Here is a 20,588-nt window from a genome sequence, read left to right on the forward strand (position 1 = left end):
TATAACAAAAGGAGAAAGATGCATATATTTTAAAGTGTGTAAGAAAACTTGGAGTGAAATTACTTGTTTCCACCCAAATGGTATTAGAGCGATGACTTTTCAGGTTTTCACTATGATACAGAGTAATATCAAGATAATAAAGTATTAAATGTTATTCAACTTTAATAGAGAAAAAACTCTTAAAGCCTATCAGTCTTTACAAGGCACTTATTTTTCTGTACATGAGGTGATTCTTGACATGGATTTGAAAAAAAGTTATTAGAACCTTCTCTCTCTAAAATTAGAAAACTGTGAAGTCTGAAAAAAAAAACCTCTGACTTAAAATTTCGATCACAGATTCAGCAACTGATTAGAAAAATAGATTTGCAGAATAGTGTTATTAATATTGAAATTAGTAATACTTCTAAAGAGTTATAATTCCTTTCTGCTAGCAGGACTCTTAAGGAGATTTATTTTCTCTTAGTGAATAATATGAGTCTCAAATATCTAAAAAGCGATTATTTTCACAGTGAATTTCTAAAGTCAGGAGAAAGTACCTACTTTTATGGAAATACTCTTTGAGATATAAAGTCCAACCTGCATTAATGGGTCGGCAGATACTTTTACCAGTGCATAGCTACTGGCATATTGTAGTTTTTTAGAAATATGAATGATCACGTATTTCTACTCACTTGTCAGTTTTTCTACTAGGTTCCTCTTGTTAATTAAAAAAAATGTGTCATGGAGAAGAAGAGTTGTCCTTCCTGCTGTGCAGAGAGCTGCTGACATACTGATGTTGCTGTGGTCATGGTACTCCTCCAGAAAAAGTACCCCAAACCTCTAAGCATTGACTTGAGAACCCACTGAGGTATTTGATGGTGTTGCTGGCCCCCAACAAGCTGTACAATGTGGTTAAAAACACCCAGGAGCAGAAATCCCACCAAAAAGTTAGCTCCCTGAATGGGCTTGCAAACCTCGTGTTCAGCACACAAAGACCTCAACAGAGAAAAAGTGTCTGCCTGTGAAGGTAAGAGGTTTTTTTTTTTTCTATGAACCCTGTTGATCTGGCTTAGAGATGGGACCTACTCAAACCTGTGAGACTGACTTTTCTGCCCTGCAGATGAATTTCTGACCTGACACCTAGAGATATTATTGATCTGTACCAGAGTCAGAGCCACATTTTCTGCATCAGTTTGTATTGCATAGCATGTCTAGAAACAGGTATTGAATAAATTAAATTTTTCTGAAGTATAGAGCTTTTCCCTGGATTGAATTTTCTAACAGTTACTTCATTTTTTTTCTTACTTTTTACTGACCCCTTGTTTCTTTCAGTAACTTTTATGCTGCTTGGATTTGCAGAAAGGTCCTTAATTCCCATTTAACCTTCACCTGTGTTTTCTCTCTTCCTCTCACTCCTCCTCTTTTTAGTTCACTAGTTCTCAGACTGTTTATCACCTCCAAAAACTTCAGGTTTCAAATCGAGCTCTCCCACAGCTTTCTTTTCCTGGGTTAGAGCACTACAGATTAGATTGGTCCAGTAACCAATTGCACCTGATGCAAGTTTAGAAAACTAACTCTGCTTTAATGTATTTAATTAAGCCCTTAGCTGAATCCTGGCAGCTGGATGTGGTCTGAAATACAGTAAATGAGTTTATTTGTTTGATTGCTGCTAGAATTCCTGAAATGTGGCAGAAAAGACCTGGGCGGGTATTATCCATTCATGCTGGTGTTCCTGGAGTGCCTTTTTTGCTGATGAAGTGCCAAACTGTCCTGCCTTATTTTAGTTTTTCAAAACCATTTTCTGTCTTAAATTCAGCTCTACTAATGATCACCACAGTGTCAGTGCCAAGCTGGATACGGTTGACCACTTATATGTTAACCACAGGGTCATCTAAATATTGCTCTGAGCTACTCAATGTGTAGAAGAGGTTCTTCAGATCTGTTCTCATCCATGCAGGTGCAGAAGGCAGCTAACTATTACCATCTGCTCTCTGGAACTCAGTTTGCAGGAGGAGCCAGAAAACTGACACCTGTTTGGAATAAGAATGCACTGTAAATCATTGCCAAATTATGTTGAAAGAAGGGTATGAGTGAACAAAAACTGAAAGAGGAGACAGATGACTCATTCCTCTCTAGCAGAAAAATAAAGTGAGGTAAGAGGGACAAAGACGTTGGGGTTGTAAATTATATGCACAGTGAGGAAAATAGAAACTCATCTGTAAAGCTCAAGGAAGGGTGGATGATACTGCTGTGCTTTCTCTCAGGTTCTCGCCAGTTTACATTGTCTACTGAGAAACGCCAGTTGTTCAGCTTTGGCTGAACCATGGGTGAGTTGACATTGGGCTATTAGTTTTTCATAGACCATGATATTGGCTTTTGTTCCTGACTTTGAGTTCCTAATCTGCTACCATTGCTGCAGTTTTGCTGCATGGTTTGCCACTTGTGCTGAGTGAATTCTGCCACCTTTCTTCACCCTTGCGGGAACATGCCCCTCACAACTGCCAAGTGTTCTCATAACTCCGCTGCCCACCACATGCAGTACAACCATGAAAAGGTGCTTGTGCAGTTAAAAACCAGACTTGCCTGGAATTTGTTCCTAGCTGCTACATGAGATGAACTAAAATTACTTGTAATTTGGACCCCATAATTTGGTTATCGTTAGGACCCAATAACTTACTTATAATTAAGACTCCCGTAATCTTCATGATAAGATTTATTAAGATTTAAATCTTGATAACATACTCCTTGTTTATCAGCTTGGATCTATTTAGATTCAGAACACCACAGAAACATGTATTTACTTTCAAATAATTTATCATATCAGTTTGTGAACTTGAAACATAAACTTCAGGTGAAGTAATGTCATAAGTGCTGACTTAGACACAATTTCTTCTTTCCCATCTCTGTTATAAATCATGCTATGCCTTCTCAGCCACCGCTACTTCATCTTTGATTTTTCTAAAATTTAAGTGAAAGAAACAATTGCCTCCCCGAGACATTGTGTCATTGTGCTCTGTAAAGTATACAGAGCAGATGTTTACCTCTATCTATGTGAACTTATCCTTCCATTTGACTTCTGCTTGTTGACATAGATTTTAATTGCAGATCCTTCTCCCAGCAAAGAGTGATAAATCTTCGAGGAATGTAACTATAGCTCTAAACTACAACACAAAGGTGTATGTTTAATATCTCAGGTTACCCTCTATCTCTGGATAGTAGGTGGTTCAGGAGAGGAAGATACTAACAGAGCAGCAAGGTTATTTTGACCCAGTTTCCTTGTGTGTGCTGTTCCTTTGGTTTGGAAGAACAACATTATACCATAATTTAGGCCTGATTTCATAAATGCAGCCTGGGCTTTCACACTGATTCAGTCTTCCCAAGCTTTATGTTTTCCGGGAATTTCCTGCCAAGCTACATTTTTTCTTCCTTAGCAGATCGCTCTCTGCTATCTCCTGCTTTCTTTTACACCAACTCCCTTTAGGCACCACATCATTTCTTTTGAGCTGAATGTCCCTTTGAACTGCGGAGGAGCAGAATGGAAACTACAGTTCGAGGAACTGTTCAGTTGGGCAGGACTTTGCTCATGCCATAAATCAAACCAACAATAAATCACTATTTTTTGACACGGCTAGAACTGAAATGCATACTGGCTTTGGAAGAGTCCTTTTTTCCTTCTGTCCTTCTGAACAGTCATGTGTGTATTTTTTCTTTCCAAAACTCAGGACTGGCAATATTATCCCTGGGTATAGAAAATTAAAACACCTTTTCATCGTGTGTTCTAAATATTATTTGTTTAGGCTTGTGTTTTCATAAGGTTTTTTATTGTTCCAAAACCTAATAGCCCCTTAGAGAAGTGCTTCTCTTACTTCATCCTAATATATTAAATCTGCAGAAAGAGAAAAGTTGGAAGAGGGAAAATTATTTTCTTTCTCATTAACAATGTAACACCAGCAACTATTTGGAAGAAAACTAAAACCAAACCAAAACAAAAAATACCCCATCAAACACTTATTACAAAGCTGCTTGTGGTTCAATGATAAATATAGAAATTTGTGTTTATGCATGTATTACTTCTTTCTACCTCTAGTAATGAGATTCTCTAAAACCTATTTGGAGAATTTGTTAGCTCATAGAGTAAATAAAAAATGAACAAGACCAAAAAAACACGGGCTCAGCTTCTACATCTTAAAGGTGAAGCAGGAATGACCGAATGCTTCCTGGATTAGGAAGCCCCATTGGGTAAGCAAATGTAGTGTGTCCATCTGTGAGAGCTAGGAAAGGAGGAAAAAATCCAAGAGTCCTATTCTGAGTCTTCTTTCAAGCCTGCTGGCTTCCTAATGGTGAGGGTTAGATCTGCGAGTCTGAGCCAACTGAGGTTGAAACTTTACCCTGGATACCGAAAAAAACCCATGCTGCTGAGCTACAAGCCCAGGATTGCTGTACTGCTGAGATGTCTCTCTGTTATCAATCTTGGACCTCAGGGAAGCTGAGGATTCAGATCACATTTCATCTGGGTCATCAGCAGCAGCCTGGGTGTTCAACTGCCCGTGACAGGTCAGGAAATGGCGTAATTTCACATATAAAGATCTCTGAGAACCCTGCTAGCCTGCAATAGCCCAACTTAAGAGATTGCCCAGAAGCACCACATGTCAGTAATCAAATAGCACAGTAAATCAGAAATGGCTTCTGGCACGACACAGGCTGATAATGCCAAACAGAAGGAGAGTTATGCAGCAAAACTTGGTTCCAAGGTTGGGAAATACTTAAAAACATGATTGGATTGTCAGAAGCGTGGTGTAAAACCGTTTCCTCCACATGGCTGGTTGTGTGAATGTTATTTTTGGTAACAGATATCATCATTTAAGGCATTGTGGAACATTTAGTTTGCAGATGCTGCTAAATGATAAAGTGGCAGTGTTATTACATCATTTTGTGTAAATTCAGCACTTAGGAAGTCAAGATATTAATAGCACTGGTGCAATGTGTTAAAACCTTAATTTGTCCCACAAACTCTGCCAAGGCACCTCTCTCCTACTCTATTGTGGGGAATCCTTGTCAAAAGTAATGCAGATTCAAATTGCACAGATGTTTGGGATATGGAGAAGTGAATATCCAGCTAATACAAACTGAACCTTGGTCCTTATGCTCAGGAGACAGTTTGAATCTACATAAAAAAGCTGTTTAAAAATTGACTGGAGAATTATTAATATTAGATTTTGCAAGGAAAGACTTATAGGCTACCTGAAATTGGCTTTTTGGCACCAGTTTAATTTCAAAGTCCATGGTTAGTTCTATTCCAGAAAGATACTCAGTAAAGTTAATTCTGTATTCCCACAACAAGCCCAGTGGAGTAACTGGAGAATTTCTTTAGATTTCTCTTCACTCTGTGAAAAATAAATGAGTTCTATTTGCAAAGATTGCTGGTACCCCAAACTCCCTACTGTAGAATATTAATAAATTGCTATTTTTACACAGAAAGCTCTCAGGTAAGTGGGACTTCTGTGAGAAAATGTTGAAGATTTGTTCTTTTAGTATTGGCTTTATATCTTCCAAAATCTGGCCTCATTTATTCTTTTTGAAGAGAAACAGCAAAGTGCCTGAGTGTATTGAGACTGAGCAATCATTTCATTTAGCTGTTTTACTGTGTGAGATTCTGTGATGCTACCCAGCCCATAGGAAAGCCCCTGTGTTTTGTTGCTATTGCATGGACTTCATCGAGTTAGTCTGCATATAACAACTGTCTTTAGCAGCAGTACCAGACCACGTGCAACATCAGCTGTAGAGTCACTTTTGTGCTACAGAGGGAGAGATTTAATTAAGTTTCTTCAGCAGACACAATTATCGTGAGGTCTGTGAGTCAAGCTTCAGGTGTTGTCTAGATTTCCAGAGAAAGGCATTTTATGTCTGGAGTAGTCACATCTATTTTTGCCATCCTAAGCCCTAAGGTCTGTAAATTTGGCCCAGCTTCTTTATGCAAATATAAAAGAATCTTTCAAAAAATATCCCCGAAAACCCAGATCACTGAGTTAAATTGGATTGGATTCTAGCACTCAAAGCCAGTTTTCACTTAAATATAGAAACTTTGGCATTTACTCTATAATAAGTTATTCTTTTTTGAAAAAAGGGAAACAAAATACTTCTTTGAAGAGTTTCTGAATATACAGTTAACCAAGAGCTGAGAATGGCTTTAGGAGAAGAAATACCCACTGGTTTTGGAAAGCACAAGATATTTATAGCTGTCTAAAATACCTGATGAAATGTTCTGATGTCCTTGGAAAATATATACTAAATGCTTGGGGTTTTTTGGGGGTGAGAGAAAAAAGTATTCACTTTTAGCTAACTTGAGAAAAGCCAAGCCCTTAATCCTTGTTTCCTGCTGGCAGTTCTTTGTCATGCTGTGTTATGAGCGAGTGCAAGATGGTGAGTCAGATTTTGTAAATGAGGGGTGAAAAAAATGGGAATTTTATTTTTAGAAAAAGAAGAAAACAAACTGAGACACAGAAACCATTTAAAGCAAACGTGCTTTCAGAAATAGTGGCTGTAGAAAGAATGAAGGGAGCACAAATTCTGAGAAGGCTGAGAGTTTTTTTGTCCTGGAATGGGCTCATCTGGAAAAAATACTTCTTGCATCCAGAGAGTGTTAAGAAATGCTTTTGCTTTATCAACATTTATAGTTCAATTGTAGGCCAGAGCAGATGTTTAGATTAATTTCATCTGGATCAAACTGTGATTTGGGAAGCTTAGGTCTCAATATTAGTAAGAAAAAAAGAAAAAGTAATTTAGTTTTGTGATTAGAAAATGACTGTCACAGGTAAAAACTGTGATGCTCTAGAAGTAAGACCATAAAGCTAGCAAAGAAGTACAAGTATTTGAGATATCTAAGTAAAATTCCTAAAACTGTACTGGAACTGGACTGTCAGTTCAGGGCAGAATTATTTAAATTAAATGTGAAAATCACACATTCTAATAATAATTTGTATCAGCATCCAAGCAAATAGGTTATTAGCCACTTATGTTAGATATGTTAATTAACTTTGTTATGTAATTATATTTAGTAGCTAATTTCGATAAGAAATACTGATTTGTGGAAAGGAATATCAATTAAAATATGCTGATCTGGAATTAAGTACAGCTTATATATTAAAAAATGGTATAACTTGTTAAAAAGAAGAATACCTTATGCACAGTTAATGGATTATAGAGTCACTTTCATATACTTAATTTTTATGTGACATGATAAAGTTGCAATTGTTATTGATTGTATTCATTAACTTATACCAAGGTTTTTAATAAGAAGTAGAATTAAATATAAATAGAACCACACTGCCATTTTTAATTAAACATAAATTAATATATGCGATAAATCAATTTTTCTGTATATTAGACCATGTTTTACAGTTAATGCTTTTTTGTTTAATAAATAAATTGTACTGCCATTTAGTGAGTTGAACACTTTATTCCATGTTGCCCTGTCTTTTGGGTTTTTTATCATTTTCACTGATAGATTGTGAAAAGAAAACCAGTTTTCTGTGTCCTTGTTTTCTGTATGTTTTATGATGTAGCTATATCACTGGCCTAAACTAAACAACTGAAATAAATAAAATCTTTAGTCAAGAGTGGGAGAAGATAAGCTGTTGCAGAAAAACACTGTATTGCTTTAGCATGCTTTGGTTTCAGGTTCTAAGTTGATCATTTGGCTCTTCACTGGTTTGATGTCCTTTAGAATATTGACTGCAAATCTGGACATCTTGAATACAATTTTTCTCTATAGTACATGTAATCTATTGTAGACAGCTCTGTTTTTCCCAGGTGTAACATAAAAATTAATTTGCATTAGATGTGTTTTAAAGCATAATTGGCCAACCTTTTTTTTTTTTTTTTTTTAACTGAAAACATATTTTAATTTATTCTGCCTAAGTAGAAACAGCATGGAAAGCTGAGAAGCTGTGTGGTATTCTGGACTGATATAAATCCAGCCTGCTCACAGTGCTCCATCCAAACCTCCATGCTGCGCTCATCAGGTTGAGCAGGAGTCCCTTCCAAGCAAGTATTGAACAACTTAATCAATGCTGTCCCCAAGAAGAGCAGTGTGTAAAGTGGAAGGTTTTGTTCTGGACTCTTTATGTACTACATATTTGTATATACATTCTGCATAAATATATCCGTATTCTTCAACACTTCCTAAGCTAGAAAAGGCAGCTATTTACATGGCTACATATTGCAGTAGGTGTTTAGCTTTGGGCTCCTTTTTTAAGTCACATACAGTTGATTTAAAAACATGAACACCTTAAAATAGCTACATAAATGCCTCTACACCCGTGTACTATCTAATTTACGCTGGTTATTAAACAGACATTATTCACCAGTTTTCCCTCATTTTCTTGCTTTTCAGAAATCCAGGTAGTATACAAATCAGATTCCCAAGATTAAATTTAACCTTTGAATGTTTGTATGTTCTCATACCTCTTGATTTTATTTCTTGGCCCTAAGAAGACCTTTTATTCCATTTCCCAATGAGCTGGAACAATCCTTAAGGGAGCTGTGAGAATTTTGCAAGACAAAGTGGAGAATTGCCCAGGCAATTGCTACAGGGACAGTATGAGCTGTTGCTACTTATGTAAGGCTTTGCTTCCAGTTATCTGGTTTGTATTTAGTTATGATGCATGAGTTATACAATTTGGACTGGCTGTTTTGGTTACTTAAAAAAGTACAAATATGTAAATGCAGGTAACATCCCTAACACACTGCTTTCAGTTCTTATCTACTGCAACACATTTCCTGGATTTTACTCCTTCCAGTGCTGCTGGTAGTAAGCATTTATTTGAAAAAAGAAAATAGGAAATAACTCTTCATTTCATTAATTCATAGAAAATGAACTGAAACTACGATATCTGTGACACACGAGAGCACACATCTCTAACCGTTATTAGTATTCAGTACTGGGACTGTAGCCCTGAAACATATGCTTAAAACATTGTTAAGCCTCTTTGGAATATCATTTCAATAGAAATCCATTAATCTGTTGAAAAAAGTCGACACAGAAAATTATTATATAATTGGAGCTGTTTAATTGCCTGTTATGTCCTTTAGTTGATCCCCTGAAACAATGTTATTAGTATTTAATGTGAAATTTCTGCAATAAAAACGGTGAATTTATTGGGTGAAAAGACAATCTTCCATTCCATTAAACAGAACTGGCAGATGGCAACATGAAATAAACTGCCTTCTGCCAGCTTTTACTATACCTGCTCATAAACTTTCCTGCTTTGAAACACTTTGAAGAGTTTCTTTGGGACATTTAGCATTTACCGAAGGATCTGCTCTCCCTCCATCCTCACAGTGATACAGGCATTTTCTAATTTTTAATATATTATACAGCACTTCAGTGAAAAGAGAGGTGGAGATGAATAGTGTAGCTCTCATTAGCGTGTGAGCAGGCCAAAGCATGACAGAAGCTGGTGTGATGTTTAGGTCCCTTAAAGAATAATATCTTAGAAAGGATTTAAGAGTACAAAAGGTTTACTGCTGCCTGAGTGGAGCCTGTATACTCCAGCTGGTTTTACTGACTCTCTCCCCAGATTTTTAAACCTGTGCCTGCTCACCAAGCCCAGACCCACTCACCTTGCTCCAAATTATGAAAGGCCAGACACCAGTTCCTATGCACGAATGTGGCAGTGCTAGGAGAAGACGGTTTCTCCAAACGCAGTAGATTTCAGAGCCATGGTATTTAGAGCAATTTCCTTACAATATCATGGTTTTATTTTGGATTTTGTACCCCTGCCTTTGCTCTCAGCACCCCACTCCATGATTTTATCTCACTGTCATGTAACCTTGTTTTGTAAGTGCAGCTGCAGGTGACTAGATGCAGGTTTTCTCCTCCAAATACAGAAACTTTTTTCTCCGCCTCTTCCAACCCATAATACGCCTCTACAAGGATCACAGTAGTTTACATTCAGTTCTAGATCCCAAAGGCTTTTCTCTTTAGAAAAATATTTTGCAGTTTGAAAGTCCATTGTTTCAGATCATGAAGGGACAGAAAGAGAAGACTTAAACCACTGCATTTTTTCTGCCTCGTAGAGGCACCTGCAGAGCCAAAGCGTTGGTCTTCGACGTCGGGTTCATGGGAGGCAGTTTGTAAATTGACAATTGCTTTAAGTGAACACAATTACACAACTGGTCCTCACCCCAGGTATTTACACGAAGCCACTGCTGTACAGGCATGAATAGTTCCTTTAAGTTCAGCTATCTGTTAACTTAAGCACCTGGTCAGGTGTCTCACAGGACCAGGCTGATGTTGTTTCCATGACAGCCAGAGGCTCCTGTGTTGTTCTACATCACTGGCAAAGATTCATAAAAAAGGGTCTCAGAATGATTTTGGTGGAGTTGACAGTATTTTAAATGGGTTGTTATTACATCTAAATGTGGAAGTGTTTCTGTAATATATACAGACTTGCAGAAAACATGATGTGGAGTTTTATGCCAGTTTTAGTACTACTCTTTAGGTTTCTTCTGAGTGGAGCTGACATCCTCTTAAAATGTTCATCAAGGGTTCACTACGAGTGTGCAATGTTAAAAAGTAGTGTTCTGCAGGCATTTTGGGTGCGTATTAAATGAGGCATTATATAAAAGTTAGTAGTGGTTGTTAGGCTTTCATTGCTGTAATATTGGAATGGCTAATACAGCTTGAGTATTTTTTATCATTTCATTAAAATTCAACATTCCAGAGTCTCCTTAAATTTTTTAGGTGCTTCAGGAGTAAAGGATGTATTGTCTAATAAAATTTTTAATTTTCTGTGCTTTGTATGATGGTATGAAATAACAGTACAACACCATTAATGGATGTATTTGTTGAGATTACATAAATTCTATGAAAAGAACCAGAGTTTTAAAATCCAACACAACCACATCATGGCTTTCTCATAAGACTGAGCAGTGGCTGTTTTGAGGTCTGCTTTAAAACATCCCCCAAAAGGAGCTGGAGCCATGAGGGAACAGCTGCTGGCTGGGTGAAATCCCCATGAACCCCAGCTGCCCCCACCAAACCCTCTGCACTTAGTCCCTTTGTGAATCACTTTTTCCCCTTTTCCACCACAGTGTTTTTAAGGCAGACATGAAGCAAAAGAGCCCAGGAAGAAGACCCTGAGGCTGAATGATGAAGGGAATTTACCATGTAAGAGGCAACCTGAGAAACTCCAGGCAGAAAACCTCCAGAGAGGAGTGCCCACCTCAGCCCTCAGCAGATGGAGAGGACACAGCCAGCAGAAAATGCAAGCACAATTTCCAGTTCACTCAGCAAATTAGCAAAAGTGTCTCTGTTGAATATGTAAGAGGGTTTAAGACCTTCAGATTCCTTGACCATACTTGATTGTCGAGTTTTGCATATTTCTAGGAATGAGGAGCCTGTGCATGACTTCAAACACTTGGTACTGTATGGAGTTGTGTTTATTTTTAAAGTGTGGTGTGAGGAGGGAACATTTTAACACAAGTGTTGCATTTCTTTAGCTAATAATTGACATGCTTTAACATGCATTTTCTGTGGGAACTGTGAGGATTTAGTTACATCCGTTGCCTTTGATGTCAAAGATTACCTTTTCCCCATCTGCAATTGCTCATTTCTTTCCCACTTCCATAAATTCCTGCTTTATCCATTGTGTTGAGTGAATGTTTGAAGAGCTGGACTTCAACCAGATAGCCAAAATGACAACAAACTGCAGCATTTGGGCAAAAGCATGCGGCCACAGACCATGGCAGTAGAAAGTTGTCTTTGTTGCCAACACCCTCATGTTGCTGAGCTCTGAGCTCATTAGCATGATGGAAGATACACTGTCAGCACATCGAATATTGACCTTTCTCCTCAACAGTCCTATGGTGCTTGTACACAGGTCTCAGATCATCTGCTGTGGTGACCCCAACATATTAAAAATTATCAGTTTCATATAAAATCTGTACAATGAACCTTCTTGGTGTAGGCATTTCCATTCTGAAGGCATGAGATCAGACAGCTGACACAAAGAGATGTCTTGAGATGGGTCAGTCATTTACAGAAATTCCTTAGGATAATAAGAAACTTGACATGAGAAATCAGAGGCTGCAAACGCTAAAATCAAATTCATTGGGAAACAAGGCAAGTGTTTTGATTATATTCACCCCTGCTCTATGAAGTAGGTTCTTCAGGGCCTTCCTTCAGAATTTAAGCTATCCACCTAAATAGTACTTCTTCCACAAACCTGAAACAACCATGTCACTTGACCAGCAGCAGTGCAATGAGGCCAGGACAGGAACAGAGCACTATATCAACCTCCAAGGCAGCACATTTTCCCCAGGTGGGTTCTGTCCAGGGATGGAAGCAAACTGCACTGTGCTGTGACAATGCTGGTCCCCCTGCCAGTTCCAGGTTATTGAATAAATCCTCATGAGGGGAAGAACTATTCACAGTGTTCTTCCTTCCTGAAAATAATCATGCTTTGATTTAGGTTGCTTCTTTTTTTTTCTTTAATCTCACTTTTTTTTTCTTTCTTTTTTTTTTTTTTTTTTTTAAATCTTGTGTGCTACTGCTTTATGTTGATAAACACAGAAAACATCAGTGAGTGTATATTAAGTAAGATAGGCAAATGACATCATAGCTCCTGGATTGCTTTTAGTGATGTGTTCAAAATGTTGTTATCCTTTCAGACTCACTGAAGGGCTTATAAAATGAACATGACTGTGCATATGTATATTGTGTGCATACATACAGATATGCACACATGCACCACATGTACACACTTACTGGCATATTTTTATGATACTTTTATCCTCCAGCTAAAGTGTATTTTTTTTTTCCTCTGGATAATTTGATACATTCTCTACATCTAAATCCTGCTTGACTCAGTTTAAAACTTCTATAAGCTCTTTATACTCTCAGGGGAAAAAGAGAAACTAAAGAAAATATACTGTCAACCTAAAAGACACATAGCAATTGACTTCTGGCCTTAAAAAAGAGGAAATTCAAGCATGTAAAGCATGTGTGCCATGTACATCTGTCCTTGGCCCATGATTATCTTCCCAATCAGCTTCACACAGGAGTGTTTCAGCAGCTGCTCCCTCACCGTCCTTTCCACCTCACCAGGTACTTTCCCTCATGAAACCCTTTTCTTCCCTCCTGTCCTCCAACTCTTTGACTCCCTTTATCTTTTCAGCTTCCTTAAGTGGAGTGACATGACTTGTCATTAGAGTGCTACCCCTGTCAGGATGATCAACAGGGGTCCTTCAGGTGTTTGTCATATAAAAGGGAGAACAGCAGACCTGGGGTGAGAGGTGATCTGTCCTCTCTTGCTTCTTCTCAGCTCCTGCTGGGGAAAGCACTGGGATGAAGAGGCTTTATAGAGAAAGCTCCCAGGATTCTACTTATAGCTCAGGCTTTGGTGAGTCACTTTCTATGGTACATAACTTTTGACCAAAATCAGTATTAAAGAATATACTCATGTGCAATTCTCAGAGTCAAGCTTTATGATTCCAGGTAGAGCTCATATCTTTTTATTATTCTGTATATGTGAAGAAATACTGTTGAAAGGGAAATGTGAAAAGTAGCACTTCTAAATCCTCTGGTGTGCTGCATACAATTACACAGACAAGATGTATATATTTTAGCATTAGTGTTTATTTTAGGGAGGATTTCCATAGTTTACTGCAAGATGCTTGAAAATTCATATTCATAATTCGTATGAAAAGCTACATATTAAGAGTTAACACTGTATTCATACAAATAGAGCATATATATGAGCTGATGTATTTGCTTTTTATTTTTTTTTTTCCCCAGAATTAGTAACCTGAAAAGTTAAGGTTCTACTTGTGCATTTGAAATAGCATAATGACTGTCTTTGTGTTCCAGATTCATATAAGGAATTGAACATTCAAAATATGTTGATTGTTTTTTTGCTCTAAATGTCTGCACTGATGTATTCAGTGTTTTTTGTGACTCTTATTTGCTCAGGTAGTAATTTGGTGCTGAATGAATTGTTCATTCTGAACAGAGAACACAATACAAAGTAAAATAGATTTTTGAAGGCATTTTGTGCACAGAATATCATTAAGAAGCAGTGAAGTACTGGAAACTCTTTCACTCCCCCTACTTGGACTCCTGTTACTGGGTGGCTGGGTCATGCTGTAGGGAATGGATTTAAAGTAATTCATTATTTTACAGAAAGATAAGCTTGAAGCTGTGTGTGCATGTGTGCATATGAATATTTCCCCCTCCCCACCAGCTTCCTGGAGTTTATTAAAGCCACACTGTATAGAAGTGAGGAAAGAACTGATACATTTTTTTTCATTAGGTGGAAGATAGTATTGTATTTTGACACTTCTGCACTTGATAGATTTTCTTAAATTTTCTCATGGCATCTTTTGGCAACTCACATATTTTGAGATTTCAGTTACTTTTCCAGCTGTGCAATTTATATTTTGACAACACATGATGGACAGAAATTCTTGAACCTCAACAGTGACAGAAGAGGATTAAATAGCCCAGCCAGTTCCTCCTCAGTCTCTGGAATTTTTTCAATTAACTTTAAACAGGCTGGATCAGGACTTTCAAATTCTAGTGCTGAGACACTCTTTTAGTATCCTGCACTCTTCATTAAAAAACTAATAAGCCTGGAGGAGGTCTGCAACCAGTGTGCCACCATTTCCATGGGTGTCAATAACTTACACTGTTAAGAAGAAAATGTGCTACAAAAAGGAAGCACATAGTAAGCATCAAGGAAACTTGTTGCCTGGATGTTCTTAGTGGGGTAAATTTCCAGAGGAGAAACACAAGTTGCCGAGCGCTTTCCCTTCCAGCAATGCCTCTTCTTCACAAGAGCAAACTGAAACAAGCTACTAATTTTCTAGTGCAGTCCCTCCCCAGACTGGGTATTATTCCTCTGTGCCACAAGCCATAATGCATCAGAAATCAGAGGGATGTTGATTCTCTAGACTGCCAGTCTTTCCATGCCCTCTCAGAGCCTGTGTTTTGTGTAGGCTGACAGTAGGGACTGTGTTGTCAGGATGGTTTTAGTTAGGTGAACAAGCACTAACTTGGCATTAACTTGACCACCTGTAAACAAGATTCCTTCTCCATTGCAAAAGCCTAAGGAGCAGACAGAAGCAGCAGATGCAAAACCTGGAAGAGCATGGCAGTACGACATAGGCTAGAGCAGGACACTGGTTTTATGGGACTGTCATGATCAAACAATGGGCCCGGACGAGGACAGGTATTCTGGTTTATCCTTTGGCCAGTCTTCATCACTGCTGTTTGACTGATCAGTGCTTTAGGAAAACAAGGTGCTACAGAAAGAGCCCAGGGTCCTTTCCTCTGAGATGGCAAAATAATGAGGCAACTAATTTTGATTAACTAATAAGCACTGAATAGTGTGCTGTTGAAAAGTAGAAGGACATTCCTGCCTCCTTTTTCTGAGTTTGGAGACAAAACCACATTAACCTGAAATGGTCTTTCTTTGAAAAAAAAAAAAGTAGTTATTGCTGCAGATTTCGTTTATCAAAATCGCTGCAAATGAGATGTTTTCAGAGAAAACAAAAAATGTTATTAGGAGGTGTTTGTTTTCATTGCCTTTCAATGATTTGTTCTCTGCAATGTCTGAAAAACAAGCTCCTATGTTTACAGTCATACAAATGACATCAGCCTCTATGTGCTGTCTGTTCTCACAGGCTTTGTTTCACTCTGTAGCTTGCTTTTTTCAGTGGGCCTGAGACACAGACTCAAAGAGGGGCACGGCGGGGTTGCAGAGCTGAGCAGCTATCTCTGTACAGCCCCCGTGATGCTGCAGAGCATTGGCACTGTGGACGCTTGTTTTACGTCAAACAAAGGACCGCCGCGCTGGAGGAAAGGACACGATGTGCTGACCAGTGTGGTGAGAGGTCGGACTCACTGCATAGGAAAACAAGAGGCTTTTGGAGACTGAAGTGAGGTTTCTAAATATGAACTGAAGAGCTCACATGTGTCCTGCCTTTCTCAAGTGCTGAGCACACATTGCTTTAATGGCTGTTGCTAGGGGCTTTAGCTCTCTGCAAAGGGAGTTAGAAAAAATAGCTTAGCCAAACCTTGGTTGGCAGCCAGAAATGGGGAAAGCAAAGTGTCTCCATGAAGGGGATTTTTCCAGCACTTTACACTTGTGATACACTAGCAAAATTAAGCTGCTGGCAAGTAAATTGGTAGAGGGCAAGTACCAGTGGGTTCTGCTCTTTTCCCCTTATCCTTAAACCAACACTTAGAAGGTCAAGAGGTTTGGATTGATTTAGTCTGGGGTTAGTTTTGCGGTTGTTCTCTGGTTTTTTTGTTCGTTTTTTTCAGGTTTTAGCAGAACAGGGTGTCTTCAGATTCTTCTCTGCTTGGACTGCCCTTTGTCCTCCCACCCAGATGACGGCTGCTCTGCCACAGAGCCATGCTGCTGCTGACACACAGGCAGGTCCAGGGCCACAGCTCAGATTCATGCTGCTGATAGTTTTCTCCTCACTAACATTAGTCTCCTTCAGGGAACTTGCTCTTTTCCAGATGACACACCATTTTTTAATCATGCAACTCACCTTCCTAACGGAATATACTTAAAACTATGAAGTTGTGATTAAATGGAAATCCTGCTTGCTTTTGGAGAGATTTGTCAGAACTTCGGCCTGGGAGCAGTCACGCTCGGATCACAGTGAAGCTTGTCTGAACACTCAGTATCCTCCTTCTTTTCCTCTGCTGTCATCAGAGCAATTGTGATCAAAACTGACTCAGAAATCCATTCTTCTATTGTTTGCCGCAATCCTTTAAATGTTAACTACCTAATCATTGAGGAAACTTTTTTTGTTCTCTTCTGTAGTATAGTTATTTTTTTTAAAAATCCAGGAATTAATTGTCCTAAGAACTGACTTTCTTCTCTGCAGGGGAAAGCAGATCAATTTGTCTCCCTGACTGTAAGATTTTCTTGCTTTCTAGTGCTGCAGCTGTTGTGATATGCATGTGTGTTTTCTCAGAATGATGTGCACTTGGAACTCAGTACAAATGCGCTTGTCATTTTACTACTTACCCAGAGACACCTGGGTACAAGTTTATATTCAAGCATTTAATCCCCAGAATAACACACCATCACCATGCAAAATACCTTGGGTTTTGTAGCTAACACTCTTTCCCCAGCTGTGTAAGAACTGGGTGTTCACCCTTTCCCAACACTGTGAATGCAGCAGACAGTGAAAGGCAGTAACTGGGAACATAAGCAGAGTGTAAAATCCTCTGCTGTTGTCATTCTTCTGACCTTTAGCAGCACAGCTGCAACAGCTCCCAGCTGAAATAAAAGCAAAGATAATTCCATGCTGTAAAAAGTCCTATATAAGTGTAGGGTATTCACTTTTCATGATCTTTTTGGGTTCCTAGACACAGAATGTGGGTAATCACCTCTGACAACAGTGAGTGGTTTGCTTGCAGAAAAGCAGCAAATTTGGTCTCTTTATGTGTCAGGTATAAAACTTTACATTCTGATTTTACCAACAATGTTTCATTAGGTCCACTCCTTGCATGGGTAGCTGGGATTGCCTCACCTGTGCATTACCTCAGCTTAACATTTCAAAATAACCCTTCAGGCATGTGTTTTGCATTCTTCTCCTTTCTTTTTCCTGAGTGGAAGTTTTGCGTGTGAAATATTGACTTAGCAAATCAAGAAGTTACACCTATATTTCTCCATAAAAATAAAACTTCTGTTTTGAGCTTCTGCTGGGTGACTCAAAATGTAGTGTTAGTGCCATATTTTATTGATGTTATCGATGATCAATGGTTATCACACGTCATGCTTTTAACAGAGAGTTTGTGGAGCTAGCTCCTTCGGGGATACCCATTTTAATTCACAGTTATTCTTTCCTTTCATTCTATACAGACTGGGTTTTATGGGTTTTATTTTTTGCTGGGTTTTTCCTTTTTTGTTGTTTTTGTTTTTTGTTTGTTTGTTTGTTTAATCAAAGAATACATATCTTTACTCTGATGCAGTCATACCTACTGTACAGCCATTTGCTCCTAAATCTGCAACCCGCTGCTCACTCTTTATTTCAGAGACTGAGAAGAACAAAGATGGTTCAATGAATTATGTCAATACATGCTGTTTCAGAGACTAGATAAAACTGGTTCCTAAAACAAGCTGAAAAGCAGCACAATCTTTATGACTGATTTGTGTTACAGAATTTTGATCAAACACTTGCAACGAGCCTGGTGGTCCCATTTGCACAGTTATTTAAGATTCAAAAAATTTCAGCCTAAAACTGCTATAATGGCATGAGGAGTCCATGGTTACATCATGAGGTGGCAACCACTAGCAACCACTCCTTGGATTGCCTAAATCATTCTCAATGTATTAATGACCACTTGACATTTTTTTTTAAATGATGGCCTGTTGTGCAGGCCTCTTTTTTTTCTTAAGCCATAAAAGAATAAAAAAATGGAATTCCATCTTTTTAAATATATTTGAATACAGAAAGGAGTATCCCTGCATCAGGTACCTATTTACTGCCCTTTCTTTTGCTTACAGTAACACTAAAATACTGTTTGTGGAAAAACAAAATCCATTAAGACCTTACTTAAGTGCTAATGAGTTGGGGTTTTTTTAATATCTGTTTATGGCACATGGTATTAGGACTTTGGTTTATCCAGTCAATATATAGGAACTTATTAAGGTACAGAAGAACGTGTTTCCAATCAAAGCAACTGTTATCTTGACTTTGAAGTAACGAATACCTATAATGAAGTGCTGATGAATGATGTATGTGCCAAAATCATTCACTGAATTAAATGAGTGACTAACAAATTCCAATTATAACAAAATTCACATCACTAAATGGGAACTCTCATTAAATGTTCATCTTAGCAGTTTATTTTTCTAATGGAATTATGTCCTGTAATAACAGGACATTCAGCTTCACAAAGAACAAAATTTTAAGTTAACTTCTAAGAGATGAGGGATTCAGCTGAAGTTTCAATGCTGTATAAAAGTGTGCACCATCAAAATAATGGCATCCGGTCTTCAATATGTGTGCTGTGAAGACTTTTAGCACTGTGACATTAATTATGTATTTGCCATTCAGCACCAGTGAGTATATGATGGTCCATTTGTACATGGTTATTAAAAAAATCCAATCTGACTAAACAATTTCTTCTGCAGCTGTGCAAGTGTGAAGATGTAGAGCCAGCATACATTTTGAGCAAGGAGAAACAGGACTCAAGACATCACAGAAGAGCACAGCTGACTTATAACAAGTACATTACACTATCACAGATGTCATTCTCTATAATTTAAAGGGAAGTTTGCATTTCTGTTAAGTTGAATCAGTCATAAACAGACTGTAAAGTTATGTGAATGTATAACTCTTGCAGGATAGCAACAGAAAATTACTTATTTGTGTTGCTAGTGCTAAATGGCCTTCGGATACTTACAAAAAGAGATGGGATGGCCATTTTTGAGCTCCTGGGTTTGGCCAAATGAAAGTCAAGGTTCATATTCAAGGTGAGAGTTTTGCAATCACTGCTATCTTTAGCAAAGCAAGTAGGCTAGTTTTCAGTGGAACACACTTAGAGCCTTCACTCCAGTACTGAAATGTTTGCTACCTGTGTCAATGTATTATTGAAGAAACATGAACAGTATTGCTGATGACTGAGCCACAGACAGCCTATAGCAGGAAAAGCTGGCCATCCAGAAGAGTACCGATAAAAAGATATTATGCTGTTACCTGTCACAAACTCCATTCAGATGGGGCTCTACAATTTATGCGAAGCCAAAGTCAAATGGTCAGCCTGAAAACTACTGTGGAATGAAAACTTGTAGATTTTATATGGGAATTTTCTTTGTAATTTGAAGCTTGATGCTACTGGTGGGCTGTCAGAAGGACCCTGAGCAAAGACAGTTTCATTGCCAATATTCTTCCCAAGGGAAAAGAGAAACAATCACCTCTGCATGTTTGATTCACGATTAACAGGAATAAAACTCTAATCACAAACGTAGCTGCCACATCTAAGCATGGTGTAAATATTTTATGTAGTCCTTCAAAGTTGCATATAATGCCCTATAAAAAATGCACTATAAAATTTGAACATTATAGTAAATGCAGTTATTAAATGTTTAAACAAAAAATTCTGGACTTTCACATTTATGGAAACAGTGGTGTGATCTCATAAGCATTTTTATTACCTCCTGTAGCTTATATCTCTGCAGAATGTGGAAAAATCTAAATGTCTCATAAAATAAGTAAAAATGAAAAGCTGAAAGTTGAAAGGACTTTAGAAAAATTTTACTGTTTGAATTCTGCTCTCAAATACATAAAAAATGGTATCTATTTTTTTAAGCTGTAAGATATTCTTTAAGAGGGGACATTGTCCAGATTGTTCTTAGGTCAGATTGTCAGTTTAGGAGCTTCATATATACCATTTACAGGCAGTTCTTCTGCACTTTACCTGTGGAAACAGAGAACTGTCACAGAAATATCGTTACATCTGTTTGTACTTCTGTCAGTGGCTTGTCTGAGCAGTACATAGATTTGAAGGATCAGGTATTACAGGACACCTGTAATTTGTGGAAAGCTTATGGGAAGCTGGGTCAGTCCTTTGATGCTGGTGT

At 38.1% G+C, this 20,588-nt stretch overlaps 1 long non-coding RNA gene across 1 annotated transcript; it reads left to right on the plus strand.

Moving 5' to 3' along the window:
* Positions 1-696: 696 nt before the first annotated feature.
* Positions 697-13,840, plus strand: LOC110361669 (uncharacterized). Its single transcript, XR_002418429.2, has 4 exons — positions 697-1,006; positions 1,937-2,132; positions 2,244-2,306; positions 11,074-13,840. It is a non-coding gene; the product is annotated as an uncharacterized LOC110361669 (long non-coding RNA).
* Positions 13,841-20,588: the final 6,748 nt, after the last annotated feature.

Source organism: Columba livia, chromosome 2, assembly GCF_036013475.1.
Source record: "Columba livia isolate bColLiv1 breed racing homer chromosome 2, bColLiv1.pat.W.v2, whole genome shotgun sequence".
NCBI classification, from domain to species: Eukaryota; Metazoa; Chordata; class Aves; order Columbiformes; family Columbidae; genus Columba; species Columba livia.